The sequence below is a fragment of the Hordeum vulgare genome, chromosome 3H (genome assembly GCF_904849725.1).
Source record: "Hordeum vulgare subsp. vulgare chromosome 3H, MorexV3_pseudomolecules_assembly, whole genome shotgun sequence".
Taxonomy (NCBI): Eukaryota; Viridiplantae; Streptophyta; class Magnoliopsida; order Poales; family Poaceae; genus Hordeum; species Hordeum vulgare.
The window spans coordinates 569,254,060-569,267,744 of record NC_058520.1 but is presented as its reverse complement, the minus strand read 5'-3'; positions in this window follow the sequence as shown (position 1 = coordinate 569,267,744).

Below are 13,685 nucleotides of genomic sequence, written 5' to 3'. Positions count from 1 at the left end.
CATACTTCAGATCCTACACGCGTTCACGGGCACTAATCGGACACACCTCAAATTGTGTCCTCCACATCCGCACTCCTCATATCAGACACCCTATATCCATACTAGCCATGCAACGTGAAGATAAATTACGTAGAACATCACACGAATTATGAATGGAGCTAGATATGCACATTTCAATCACCAAAAGATCACACACGGATCTCCAAAAGCTACTCAAAGTTCACATAATCCACATACGACGGACAAATTCTAACTAGAGTACTAAATAACTACAAATTAACGATGGAGACGACGACTTCCTCACCGGGCCTTTGCCCTTCTGGTCGCCGGCGCAGCTGTAGGTGCTCGTAGATAGTGGAGGATCTTGGTCGCCATCGGAGGAGGTGCAGCTGTGGTCGTCACCGTCGTCGGAGCCGGAAAGGACGATCAACCTCTTCATTCGATGGACGGCCATGTCCTGCCGTTGCTTCAATTTTGCGACCCGAGCCGCCTGTTAGAAATATGCCCTAGAGGCAATGTTAAATTGGTTATTATTATATTTCCTTGTTCATGATAATCGTTTATTATGCATGCTAGAATTGTATTGATTGGAAACTCAAATACATGTGTGGATACATAGACAACACACTGAGTGAGCCTCTAGTTGACTAGCTCGTGGATCAAAGATGGTCAAGGTTTCCCAGCCATAGAGAAGTCTTGTCACTTGATAACGGGATCACATCATTAGGAGAATGATGTGATGGACAAGACCCAAACTATAAACATAGCATAAGATCGTGTTAGTTTATTGCTACTGTTTTCTGCATGTCAAATATACATTCCTATGACCATGAGATCATGGAACTCACTGACACCGAAGGAATGCCTTGTGTGTATCAAACGTCGCAACATTATTGGGTGACTATAAAGGTTCTCTACATGTATCTCCGAAGGTATCCGTTGAGTTAGCATGGATCAAGACTGGGATTTGTCACTCCGTGTGACGGAGAGGTATCTCGGGGCCCACTCAGTAATACAACATCACAAACAAGCCTTGCAAGCAATGTGACTAAAGAGTTAGCCACACGATCTTGTATTACGAAACGAGTAAAGAGACTTGTCGGTAACGAGATTGAAATAGGTATGGCGATACCGACGATCGAATCTCGAGCAAGTAACGTACCGAAGGACAAAGGGAATGACATACGGGATTGTGTGAATCCTTGACATAGAGGTTCAATCGATAAGATCTTCATAGAATATGTAGGATCCAATATGGATGTCCAGGTCCTGCTATTGGATATTGACTGGAGAGTGTCTCGGTCATGTCTACATAGTTCTCGAACCCGCAGGGTCTGCACACTTAAGTTATATGATGTTTCGGTATAGTTGAGTTATAGGTGTTAGTGACTGAAGGTTGTTCGGAGTCCCGGATGAGATCATGGACGTTACGAGGAGCTACGGAATGGTCCGGAGGTAAATATTGATATATAGGAAGTCCTGTTTTGGTCACCGAAAAGGTTTCGGGCTCATCGGTAGTGTACCGGAAGTGCCGGGAGGGTGTCGGGGGACCACCGGGAGGGGTGTGACGACCCAAGTGTTGGGGAACGTTGCATGGGAAACAAAAATTTTCCTACGCAGACGAAAACCTATCATGGTGATGTTCACCTACGAGAGGGAGATCGGATCCACATACCCTTGTAGATTGCTAAGCGGAAGCGTTAATAAACACGGTTGATGTAGTGGTACGTCTTCACAATCCGTCCCTCGAACCGCCCCACGATCCGTCCATGAACGGTCTCGCGATCCGTCCCATGATCCGTTCCGATCAAGTGCCGAACGGACGGCATCTCCGCGTCCCGCACACATACAACTCGATGACGATCTCTGCCTTCTTGATCCAGCAAGAGAGATGGGGAAGTAGATGAGTTCTCCGGCAGCGTGACGGCGCGCCGGTGATGGTGATGATCTATTCCTGCAGTGCTCCGCCCGAGCTCCGAAGAAAACCGATCTAGAGGTAGAACTATGAGGTATAGGTTTTAGTTGCACGTGGCAAAGTTGTGTCTCAAAAAGCCCTAAACCTCTAGTATATATAGGAGGAGGGAGGGGCAGCCTTGGCACCACCGGCCGAACTAGAGGAGGGAGGAGTCCTCCTCCAACTCCACTTGGATTAGGACTCCTTCCTTAATTTCCCACCTGTTTTGGATTTTCCACTTTTTCCTCATGGGCTCTCCTTAGATGACTTTGTCAGCCCATTATGCCTTATTTCGCATCCAATAAACCCATGTGGACCCCTTGGGGTGTGGTGGGCCCACCCAGTGGGCCCCCGGAACCCATTCGTCACTCCCGATACAGTGCTGGTTTGCCCGAAAACCTTCCGGAATCCAAACACCAACTTCCTATATATCAATCTTAGTTTCTGGACCATTCCGGAAATCCTCGCGACGTCCGTGATCTCATCCGGGACTCCGAACAACCTTCGGTCACCAACACATATAACTCAACCATACTAAAACGTCACTGAACCTTAAGTGTGCAGACCCTGCGGGTTCGAGAACTATGCAGACATGACCTGAGACACTCTCCGGTCAATAACCAATAGCGGGACCTGGATGTCCATATTGACCCCCACATATTCTACGAAGATCTCTATCGGTTGAACCTCTATGTCAAGGATTCATATAATCCCGTATACTATTCCCTTTGTCCTTCGGTATGTTACTTGCCCGAGATTCGATCGTCGGTATCTCTATACCTAGTTCAATCTCGTTACCGGCAAGTCTCTTTACTCGTTCCGTAATACAAGATCCCGTAACTAACTCCTTAATCACATTGCTTGCAAAGCTTGTTGTGCTGTTGTATTACTGAGTGGGCCCCGAGATACCTCTCCGTCACACGGAGTGACAAATCCCAGTCTTGATCCATGTCAACCCAACAGACACCTTTGGAGATACCTATAGAGCACCTTTATAGTCACCCAGTAACGTTGCGACGTTTGATAACCCAGAAGGTATTCCTCCGGTGTCCGGGAGTTGCATGATCTCATGGTCATAGGAACAGATACATTGACATGCAGAAAACAGTAGCAATAAACTGACACGATCATATGCTACGTTTATAGTTTGGGTCTTGTCCATCACATCATTCTCCCAATGATGTGATCCCGTTATCAAGTGACAACACTTGTCTATGGTCATGAAACCTTGACCATCTTTGATCAACGAGCTAGTCAACTAGAGGCTTACTAGGGACAGTGTTTTGTCTATGTATCCACACATGTATTTGTGTTTCCAATCAATACAATTATAGCATGGATAATAAACGGTTATCATGAACAAAGAAATATAATAATAACTAATTTATTATTGCCTCTAGGGCATATTTCCAACAGTCTCCCACTTGCACTAGAGTCAATAATCTAGTTCACATCACTATGTGATTTTAACGAACCCAACACCCATACAGTTCTGGGGTTTGATCACGTCTTGCTTGTGATAGAGGTTTTAGTCAACGAGTCTGAACCTTTCAGATTTGTGTGTGCTTTACAAATCTCTATGTTATCCTGTAGATGCTGCTACTACGTGCCATTTAAAACTATTCCAAATGACTGCTCCACTATACGAATCCGCTTCACTCTTTAGAGTTACTCGGATTAGTGTCAAAGCTTGCATCGATGTAACCCTTTATGACGAACTCTTTAATCACCTCCATAATCGAGAAAAATTCCTTAGTCCACTAGTTACTAAGGATAACTTTGACCGCTGTTTTCGTGATTCAATCCTGGATCACCTTTTGTACCCCTTGACAAACTCATGGCAAGGCACACATCTGGTGCGGTACAGAGCATGGCATACTTTAGAGCCTACGACTAAGGCATAGGGGACGACCTTCGTCCTTTCTCTTTCTTCTGCTGTGGTCGGGCTTTGAGTCTTACTCAATTCACACCTTACAACACAACCAAGAACTCCTTTTTTGCTGATCTATTTTGAACTCCTTCAAAAAATTGTCAAGGCATGCATTTCATTGAAAGTTCTATTAAGTGTTTTTGATCTATCTCTATAGATCTTGATGCTTAATGTTCAAGTAGCTCTATCCAGGTTTTCCTTTGAAAAAACTCCTTTCAAACAACCCTTTATGCTTTAAAGAAATTCTACATTAATTCCGATCAACAATATGTCAACCACATATACTTATCAGAAATTCTATAGTGCTCCCACTCACTTCTTTGGAAATACAAGTTTCTCATAAACCTTGTATAAACCCAAAAGCTTTGATCATCTCATCAAAGCCTATATTCCAACTCCGAGATGCTTGGACGAGTCCATAGAAGGATCGCTGGAGCTTCCATACTTGTTAGCATCCTTAGGATCGACAAAACCTTCTGGTCGTATCACATACAACCTTTCCTCAAGGAAACCATCGAGGAAACAATGTTTTGACATCCTATGTGGAATATTTCATAAATAATGCAGCAACTGCTAACATAATCCAACAGACTTTCAACATCGCTACGAGTGAGAAAGTCTCATCATAGTCAACTCTTTGAACTTCTTGGAAACATCTTTGCGACAAGTTGAGCTTTTCTTAACGGTGACTTTTCACCATCATCGTCTGTCTTCCTTTTAAAGATCCATATGTACTTAATAGTCTTACGACCATTAAGTAGTTCTTCCAAAGTATACACTTTGTTTTATAATACACGGATCCTCTCTCGGATTTCATGGTCTCTAGCCATTTGTCGGAATCCGGGCCCACCATCGCTTCTCAATAGCTCGTAGGTTCATCGTTGTTCAACAACATGACCTCCAAGACAAGGTTACCGTACCACTCTGTAGTAGTACACGACCTTGTCGACCTACATGTTTGTAGTAACTTGATCCGAAGCTTAATTATCACCATCATCAGTTTCCACTTCAATTGGTGTAGGCGCCACAGGAACAATTTCCTATGCCCTGCTACACACTAGTTGAAGTGATGGTTCAATAACCTCATCAAGTTCCACCACCCTCCCTGTAACGACCAAGATGCGGTCCTTTCCGATCTGGGGGGTCGAGGCCCCGAATAGGAAAGAAGCGCATCTAAGCGTTTCGCAAGCAAGTAAACATAGCACATAACATTAAATGCAGTAGACAATCTGGGATCCAACTGTCTTCTTATTAATAATGCAGAGTACAACGCAGATATAAACAAGGTAGTTCCGGTACGGACTACAAAACAAGGAAAATGCTATGCTACCCGCTGCAGGCCCATGATCACGACCACGACTCAGTCCTCTGTATAGTTCACGTAAAGGCGATCTGTCTCCTCGTCGTACTGCCATGCCAGCTGGGTGCCTTCGGGATCATCGGTCTCTGGGGTACCTGTACCTGCTGGAAGTTTCGGAGGAATCCGTGAGCCACGGGGACTCAGCAATCTAAGACCTTGGTGCCAGAACTAGTCATGTTATTGGGTAAGGAAGGGGTGAAGTATTTCAGGCTGCTGCATCCTAAGATTGAATAAGTGGCTAGCTTACGCGAGAAGGAAGTGATAATGGTCTACGCTAACGATCGAGAATACTTGATCAGAAAGTGATCCTGAACACCTAGCTACGACAATCATAACCCCACCGTGTCCCCGGTCGGAGAGAGATCTTCGAAGGGGCGGTCACGGTTACGCACACAGTTGGCATATTTTATTGGTTTATGTTTAAGTTTTCTAATACCGGATGTTAACAAAATATTCCAAGTTGCCACATAACCGCGGGCACGGCTTTCCGAAAGATTAAACCCTGCAGGGGTGCTCCAACTAGTCCATCACAAACGAACACAGGCCGCAAAGGCATCCTCTATCACGAATCTCGTGATCTCGTCAGATTCCTTAGAGGAAAACCTTGACTCTGGGGAAAACCAAAGCTTCACCGGGATTCCTATACGCAAGATATACCGCTAAGGCAAGACAAGACTAGCAGGACCTCCCGACGTGTCGACGACCCTGATAAGAGCCGCGTATCTCAGTCTCAGGACACGCCGGATGAGTCACACTACAGGTCTACCAAACCTCAGGTTGCCCTGTGGTGGCCCCATAGTCTGCCCAGGTTGGACCAACACTCATGAGGAGCACTGGCCCGGGTTGTTGATTAAGAAACCTCGGGGTAGCTACTCCCTATGCAGATTATTATTAAGTTGTTAGAAAATTAACACCAATGTTGGGTCCTGCCGGACAAGCCTTAACACTACGCGATTTATCAAGGGGGTCCCCATAACAACCCCGAACGTGTTAGGAGCGATAATTATGGAATCAAACACCGGTAACCGGTAACTGAGGCGGCAATAACGGTACAAGACACCCGGCAAAAGGCTAGGCCTCCCGTCATTTACCATGTATATAGATACATTAAATAAATAACAGAAATTAATATAATGATATCAATCTCATGTCAACTCATGAGTTATAAACACCTGCAACTAACAATACTAACATTAGTAGCTGAGCAAGCCTACCTAGCCATGCAAGTTTGCTAGGAAAGAGTAAGGTGTTTAGGCTCATGGCATATGAAGAGGCAATATATTTTCAGTGGTAGGCAGCGAGCAATATGACATGGAATCAAAACTAACATAACAAGTCTAGATATGGGATCAAGGTCATGTCATCTTGCCTGTGATATCCTCAGCTTGGAATGGATCTGGATCGTCCTGCACGTACTCTCCTAACTCCACGTATTCGTTCTCCGCTACCGGTGCTACCCAACATAAGAATAACAGCCAATGAACAGCAGCACCACAAAATGCAACAATCACATGATGCATGAGATGAAAGTTGAGCATGCACTACTATTTCTAACACTAGCACAAGCAAGATAAACTACAACAAGTTCCTGGTCAGAACTTTGCACTAACTTATCTGGACATGCATGGGAATGATATGAACAGATGCATCTCGTAAAAACAGTGCAAAACCATATAAAGAACTTTGCAAACGGAGCTACGGATCAACGGGAATCAACGAAACACGATATGAAGCTCTACGTGAAAGATTCAACACCACACACACAATTGGCACAAATCTGGTGTTCCCAGGTTGCCAAGACATATATTAACCCAACATGAATGAAATGGAGCAAGGTAGAACACCCCAACAACAATTAAACACAAACTTTGAACAAAATGGCAAAATTACGTAATCTGCCAGTTTCTGCATCTTAGCTGTTTATGAGCCACATGCAACATAGCTACAGGTCTTCAAATATGACAAATGATATATGTGGCTGTTGCCAACCAAGAACACTACAATACCCAGCAAGAATCACAGCAAAAGGAGTTAAACTCTAGAAGATACAAGGTCACAAACTTTCCCAAAACCATCAGTTCTCAGGGACTTAGTGAAAATTCCTGCACCTGAGATTCTGTTTCTGTTCTGAAGCTTTTTGACAGCAATCAAAACACAAGCTACTGGACTCCAAATGACTTTAAAATTTACAGGAATCTTCAAAAACTTACCAGGTTCAAAACACTAGCACTGAACTAAGTCCAGTTCTCAATATAATGACCAGCACATCCTCATCTACAGGGGAAGAAAATGTTTCCAGCATTCCAGACTTAGTGAAATTTTCAGAGTTCAAAAAATCTGGAATTTTTCCAGCCACATGCCCACTTTGTCTAGGCATAGTTTGCACACACATGTCACCAAGAGGTGATTGACACCACTATGGTGTTGAGTACAAACCCCTACTACTAACACACAAAATTCATGCCCTTGGGCTCCATCTATACCATGGAAACAAAGCCCAAACTTTCAACAAAATGAAAATGCACCTCCATAAGGTATGCTTATAAGATGATAATTACATAGGAGATTTTCATGTGCACAATGACAAAGTGACATGGGGGTTTGAACCCCATGTTTGTGTCATGCACATCAACAACTCCAACACACACAATTCCTCACAAGCACTAGCATCAAGCTCAAAACAAAAGAAACTCTAAGCTAACAAGAGGGTATGCACACCCCCACATATGGCCATGTGATGGTGCACACTCTCACAAGCACCCCTAGGATCTTTCTAGGATTCATGTCATACTCAAGGAGCAATCCCCACAACAATCTACCCAAGTTTAACTAGGAACCACACCTCTACATGCTAACATAGAGCCACCTAGAACATCAAACCACATCAAAACATGTGGTGAGGGGGAGGCACCCACATCACAGTATTTCCATGCAAAACAATTAAAGCTACAAGTTCAACTTGGCCCACACCAAAGTTCAAAAGTTAGGGCTATGCAAGATTAGCTAGTGCAACTTATCACCTCCAAGCACTACACACATAATTGTCAAGGCATCTAGCATCATGCCCTTATCAAGGTTGACTCCTCTTCACTAAGGTACAACCACCATAAACATCAAAAGTAGCAATACTATTTATCACCTCCTAGTGTGCAAAACATACTCTCAACTATATCTACTCCACTATTCTAGCAGGAACAGGAACAATCACCACTGTGTAGGAGTTAAAAAAAACAACAGGAAACAAAACTGACAAGCCACGTGTGTAGGAGTTAGGATACAGAAAAAAAATAATAAGCAGAAAAAGAAAAAGGAGCAGCAAAAGAAATAGGGTCCCCTGGGAATCGAACCCAGCACCCCTAGGATCTAGCAGCAGCAATACACCACCACGCCTCTGTCGTCTAATCGACAGGGTGGAGGAAGGGAGCAAGGTCATCTACACAGATCTCTGTGCACTGAAATAGCAAAACTCCAAAAGAGGCCGAGGGGGGATCGAACCCGCGCCCCTGCATCAGGCACAAACACACTCTACCACTGCGCTATGATCCGTTGTCTGAACATATATGCGCAACAAAACAGAAGAGCACTCCCTAGCTACTACTGCTACTGTCGACTGGCCGGAACAGAGGAGGTGCCTCGCCGGCGATGCGGGTCGAATCCGTCTCCGATTCGTGGAGGGGAGGAAGCCCTCGTCCACACGAATCCATTCCCGCACCTAGCTATGCACGAAGGCCTCTACCGAGACGTGGCCACGGCGACCTGCGGCTCCGGCGACAGAGACGTCACGCCGGCGATTCCTACGGCTACGGCGCCCGATCTGATGCAGGGAGGAAGGAGGGGGTGCGCTACCTCGTGCTCGAGTCGAGGAGGGAGCAACCGAAGGGGAAGTAGCGCGAAGAAGAGTGCGTCGCGGCGGAGCTCGTCGGAGAAGAAGGGCTCCTGGAGGAAGAGGAAGCAGCGCCGGGAACGTCGATCTGGCGGCGGGAATGAGCCCGTGGTGAAGCCCGCGTGCTCCTGGAGCCCTTGATGCACAGGAGAAGGTACCACGGCGTCGACGGTGACCTCCTTCACCCGTCGGCCATGGCGGAACCAGCGCCTCCCTCACCGCGTCGAGAGAGGAAGGAGGGAGGGGAGATCTGGTGGAGCGGCGGCGGCGGCAGGGAAACCCTAGCCAAGGCACGGACGCCAAGGGGTTTTATAGGGCGAGAGGGGAACGAGGGGCGCACCGCTGTGCCATGTGCGGGGAGCTTCGGCTCGGGGAGGGAAGAGGAGCGAGACTGACCGGTGGGACCGCCTGCCTCGCTGGAAAGTGGAGGAGGAAGACACCCGCGCGCGAGACTCCGGGCGAAGTGGGCTGGGCCGCGGCGTCGGATGCCAAAGGCGATAGATAGGCCGAGACTGCGACGGGTTTGGTTTTCTATTTTTTAAAAAGAAAGAACTACTTAGATAGGATTTAAAAACTATAGCAGTCCTGTTGGGGTAAAAAAAAATGAAAGCAAAAAGCCCCTAGCCATAAGGAATTATGGCCTGCTCAAATAAATTCGAAATAAAATATTTGGAGCCATTTTGGTTTAAACGCAAAACAGTAATTTATTTACCGTTTGGGTTTATTTGCTCCTTTAAAGACAAAAAACAAATCAGCAAAAATTCACCTCCTCATAAACACAATTTACTCTAGCCACCAGACATTTTTAAAATCACTTTGGAAGAAGGAATTTTTGACATGAAATAATAGAAGGGAAAAGGAGTTTAAATAGCAAGAGCTTAAATGACTAGCACTCACTCCTACATTGCACACACCATAATCACATGGGCATCAATCAAAATATTACTAAACCACACCCTCACACCTATCAATATCACATGCATACAAAAGGTAGGGCAATGAATGACATGGCATGGATGCATGCATGCTAATAAACAGAGAGTAAGAGTCACATGAAATCACAAGAATAAGGAGATGAGATGACATGATATGTTGTTCTAAGCATGCATGCAAGGAAGACATGCAATGAACTCAGGGTGGCACAGGGAAACATAGACATAAGTGTCATCAACATATCTCTGACAGGGTGGACCCACATACAACAGGACCCAAAAGGGAAAGTTCCACACTTGGGGCATTACACTCCCGCTCAATTCTTTCGAGAGAAACCTTTCCTCGAGAAAGGACCCGTTTCTAGAAACAAACACTTTGCTTCCGGATCTGAGATAGGAGATGTACCCAACTGTTTTGGTCATCCTATGAAGATGCATTTATCCGCTTTGGGTTCGAGCTTATCAGACTGAATTTTTTTCACATGAGCGTCGCAGCCTCAAACTTTCAATAAACGACAGCTCAGGTTTCTCCAAACCATAGTTCATACTGTGTCATCTCAACGGAAATACGCAGTGCCCTATTTAAAGTGAATGCGGTTGTCTCTAATGCATAACCCATAAACGATAGTGGTAATTCGATAAGAGACATCATAGTATGCGCTATATCCAATAGGTCGCGGCTATGACGTTGGGACACACCATCACACTATGGTGTTCTAGGTGGCATGAATTGCGAAACAATTTCCACATTGTCTTAAATGTGTACCAAAACTCGCAACTCAGATATTCATCTTGGACAACACTAGAGAGCAGCGCCGCACCTGCGTCTTGCGGTGCGGCGACTTGGTTAATCATCTTCCAATGCAAAAATTAACATCCTATTAATCACTCATCTAATGCAAAATTAGTGTGCCTGGAGTATCTCTCTCATGCATACATGCATGCAATGATATCATCATGTATAATAGAAACTGCTACATGCATGCAATGATGTCATCAAGATTCCCTTTGATGTTTGAAAATTTAAAAAGTTTTATTTACAAAACCGTTAATTCAATCGATGATCCGCTTTCACCATTGACTTTCTCGCGACGAGTTCTTCGAAACTAGATCCCATGTTGACATGTTCCGTCAACTATTTTTTTTCCGTTCATACTTGCCACATTCTTTGACCCCCTTGTCATATTATTAATCACTTACTTGCCAGAAAAAAAAACTTAATTGACACTTTTTGATGTTGTTTCGTACAAAGCCTTGTAGCACTTTTCATTATACATGATATAAAAGCATGTCATAAGCTGTGTTTGCCAATTTAAATATGCTAACTTGTCATATTTACATACAACTTTACCAGAAAACTATTTTATGTGCTTGTTAGTTTAACTATGCTGAGTTGTCATATTTACAAACGATGACCAAAAAATATTTTTTTATGGTTACCGGTTTTAAATATGTTGAGTTGTCATAATATTGCGCGTAATCTCGTAAAAAAGTTGTTTGTGCTTGCCATTTTGGTTATGTCGAGATGTCATATTCATACGTAATTTTCAAAAATTTAGCGATTAAGTTATTTTTTATCAGACAAGTACGTACTTACTAATATGACAAATAAGTGCAATAAATGTGGTAAGTACGAGCAAAAAAAAGTTGTCGGAACATATCGACACGGGATCTAGTTTTGAAGATTTCGTCGAAACAAAGTCAATGGTGAAAACGGATCATCGATCGAATTAACGGTTTAAGAGATAAAAGTTTTTGAATTTTAATCATTTAAAACGAATCTAATGACATCATTGCATGCATGCATGCATGCATGCATGACGAAGAGAGCCGTCGCACGGGATGTCGATTCTTGATAGAATTTCCCTTCAATCATTTAAAATGAATCCGATGACATCATTGCATGCATGCATGCATGCATGCATGACGAAGAGAGCCTCAGCACGGGATGTCGAAGATGCGGCGCTTCTTGATAGAATTTCCCATTCATCTTTATGATCATGTCGTAGACAGTTTATCCTCTTGTCACGACGATCTTCAGTCTGATATAACTTTGAACTTTTTCAATATTTCAGACTTGTGATTCATCAAGTAAATACTCCTGTATCTACACAAATCATCAGTGAAGTAAGAACATAACGATATCCAGTGCGTGCCTTGATACGTCTCCATCGTATCTACTTTTCCAAACTCTTTTGCCCTTGTTTTGGACTCTAATTTGCATGATTTGAATGGAACTAACCTGGACTGACGTTGTTTTCAGCAGAATTGCCTTGGTGTTATTTTTGTGCAGAAATCAAAGTTCTCCAAACGTCGTGAAAATTTACGGGGAGCAGTTTTGGAAAATATAAAAAATATCTGTGCCAAGTTCCACCTGAGGGGGTGGGCCAGTGGGCCACAAGCCCTGGCTCTGCCACCACCCACCTGGTGGCGGTGGGCAGGCTTGTGGTGCCCACACGGCTCTGCCGCCCCCAACCTCAGGTCTATAAGTCCCCTTTCGTCCCAGAAAAATAAAAAGAGAAGTTTTCGTCGCGTTTACGATACGGAGGCGCCGCCACCACCTGTTCTTCATCTGGAGGGCAGATCTGGAGTCCGTCTTGGGCTCCGGAGAGGGGAAATCGTCGCCATCGTCATCATCAACCTTCTTCCCTCTCCAATTCCATGAAGCTCTTCGTCGTTCGTGAGTAATCTATTCATAGGCTCGTTGGGCGGTGATGAGTAGGATGAGATCTATCATGTAATTGAGTTAGTTTTGATGAGGATTGATCCCTAGTATCCACTATGTTCTGAGATTGATGTTGCTACTACTTTGCCATGCTTAATGCTTGTCACTAGGGCCCGAGTGCCATGATTTCAGATCTGAAATTATTATGTTGTCACCAATATATGTATGTTTTAGATCCGATCTTGCAAGTTGTAGTTACCTACTATGTGTTATGATCCGGCAACCCCGGAGTGACAATAACCGGAACCACTCCCGGTGATGACGATAGTTTGAGGAGTTCATGTGTTCACCAAGTGCTAATGCGTTGGTCCGGTTCTTTATTAAAAGTAGAACCTTAATATCCTGTAGTTTCCTTTTGGACCCCGCTGCCACGGGAGGGATGGACAATAGATGTCATGCAAGTTCTTTCCCTAAGCACGTATGACGACACACGGAATGCATGCCTACATCACATTGACGAACGGGAGCTAGCCACATATCTCTCCGTGTTATAGATGTTGCATGATGAATATCATCCAAACAAATCACCGACCCATTGCCTACGAGTTTGTCATACTGTTACTGCTACTACTGTTGCTACTGTTGTTACTTGTCTTGCTCTGCTGCTACTACTACTGTTGCTACTGTTGTTACTTGTCTTGCTCTGCTGCTACTGTTGCTACTACTGTCGCTTGCTGTTGCTACTTGCTACTGCTGTCACTACTGCTTTTCCTTGCCACTGCTATTGCTCGTTACACTGCCGTTACTCGCTACTTTGCTGTTATTATTTTGCTTGCAGATACTAATCTTTCAGGTGTGGTTGAATCTGATAAATTCAGCTGCCAATACTTGAGAGTATTCTCTCATCTCCCGTCGTACGAATCAACAAATTTGGGTCGAATACTCTACCCTCAAAAACTAC